The following is a 2,500-nucleotide window of genomic DNA, read 5'->3' as shown; positions in this document are numbered from 1 at the left end:
AAAAGTTCAGTAAAACAGTTTCATTTTGAGAATAAAACAAAACATCATCTAACATAGCTATTCAAACCTGTGAAGCAAAACAATTTCATTTTGAGAATAAAACATACATCATATAACATATATATTCAAAACTGTTCAGTAAAACAATTTCATTTTGAGAAAAAAACCCATTATCTAACATAGCTATTCAAAACTGCAGCAAAATATTTTAATTTTGAGAATAAAACATACATCATTTAACAACTATTCAAAGCTGTTCAGTAAAACAATTTCATTTTGAGAATAAAACATACATCATATAACACAGCTATTCAAAACTGTTCAGTAAAACAATTTCATTTTGAGAATAAAACATACATCATATAACATAGCTATTCAAAACATTTAACATACAGATGTAGCTGTTCCAAAGTGTCCTGCAAAATAATTTGATTGTGATTATAAAACAAATATATTATCTATTCCACCTAAAACATTTTAATTGAGAATAAATCAAATACAATGACATGCAAAACTATTGTAATCTTTGTAACAATCATTTCAATTTGAGAATAAGACAATACAAAATCTTGCACAACATTTCGCATCTGAGTACGAAATAATTATGAAGTTCTGCACAGGTATTGCAGACTATCTATTTTTTTTGCACTATTTATTCAATATGTAGTGTACAGTAATTTAATTCCATCAAAAAAATATTCTGTTTCTTTGGACCTTATACCCAGTTAAACAGCAACAACTAAAACACCACAACAACCCATATCCCCAGCCCCCCCACCAATCCCCCCCCCCCAACAAAAAAACCCTCAAAACACAACAAAACAAAAACAAAACAACAAACAACACGCAATAATAATTTATAAAATATCTTGCACTTGATTATAATTCAATGAAGCAATCGCGTCTTTTCCAAAATACCTTACAATCTTGATTACGGAAAACGGTTTTGTCGTTCAGATAAATTGCAAAGCGGTTGTAATTCGCTATACAGACATAAATAATTTAGATCAGTAAACGTTCAGTACAGCTATTGCTATTTGTGCCACAGTTAATTTAATGTGTACAAGACATATTAGGATTTACAAGTTTAACTATTGCATAGCTCTTCTCATATATCAGGGCAACAAATTCCATTTGTCAACAAAGCAGACATACATTAGCCTAGTGTTTGTACAAAACTGTGTAATTTACTTTATCAAACAAGAACACTCTTTCAAACAGCCGTCGGTGAGCCCATTGGGCTATTTCTCGTTCCAGCCAGTGCCAGTGGTAAAGCGCTCGCTTGATGCGCGGTCGGTTTGGGATCGATCCCCGTCGGTGGGCCCATTGGGCTATTTCTCGCTCCAGCAAGTGCACCACGACTGGTACATCAAAGGCCGTTGTATGTGCTATCCTGTCTATGGGATGGTGCATATAAAAAATCCCTTGCTGCTAATGGAATAGAGTAGCCCATGAAGTGGCGACAGCGGGTTTCATCCCTCTATATCGGTGTGGTCCTTAACCATATGTCCGACGCCATATAACCGTAAATAAAATGTGTTGAGTGTGTCGTTAAATAAACCATTTCCTTCTTCCAGCCAGTGCACCACGACATGTATATCAAATACCGTGGTATGTGCTAATCTGTCTGTGGGATGATGCATATAAAAGATCTCTTGCTACTAATGGAAAAATATAGCGGGATTCCTCTCAATGACCGTATCAATGATTAATAAACATAAGCGTACGAGACAGCGGGCAGGGTGGGTAGAGGACACAGACACAAACACAGACACAGACACAAACACAAACACACACACACACACACACACACACACACACACACAGATAGAGCGAGAGAGAGAGAGAGAGAGAGAGAGAGAGAGAGAGAGAGAGAGAGAGAGAGAGAGAGAGAGAGAGAGAGAGAGAGAGAGAGAGACACACACACACATACAGACAGACAGAAAAGAAGAGGGGGGCACATAGAGAGAGAGAGAGAGGGGGGCACAGAGAGAGAGAGAGAGAGAGAGAGAGAGAGAGAGAGAGAGAGAGAGAGAGAGAGAGAAAGAGAGAGTACCCTTTTAACATACCCCTATACCACTAAGGTTTTGGGCATGTCCATCCCAGGCCCAGCTTCTGGATAGCCAGTGGACTGGTCCGGGCCAGAATATTAATGGACAATTTGGAATTATTATACCAAAAATGAGGACTGGGAGTTTAATCCTATTAAAAAGAATTTTAGAAAGCGCAGAAAAATCATGATTAATTATTATACAAAAATATAATCCTATATTACATACTAATAAATTTAAATTTAATCGCTAATAATTTAAATCGGGCGGTTCAAAATGTTTTTTTGTTTTTTTTCTCTCAAAAAATAAATATAATGAATTTAATGAAGGTTTTTAATGTCAGTAAGTTATCTTCTGCCTTGGTTTAATATATATGTTTATTCCCAGATGTCCCCCTTGGCATTAAAATCACTCGATTTCTTTTCTGAGGTCATAAGAGTGTTGTTCCC

Source organism: Gigantopelta aegis, chromosome 15 (genome assembly GCF_016097555.1).
Source record: "Gigantopelta aegis isolate Gae_Host chromosome 15, Gae_host_genome, whole genome shotgun sequence".
In the NCBI taxonomy this organism is placed as follows: domain Eukaryota; kingdom Metazoa; phylum Mollusca; class Gastropoda; order Neomphalida; family Peltospiridae; genus Gigantopelta; species Gigantopelta aegis.
Note: the sequence above shows the minus strand (reverse complement) of the source record.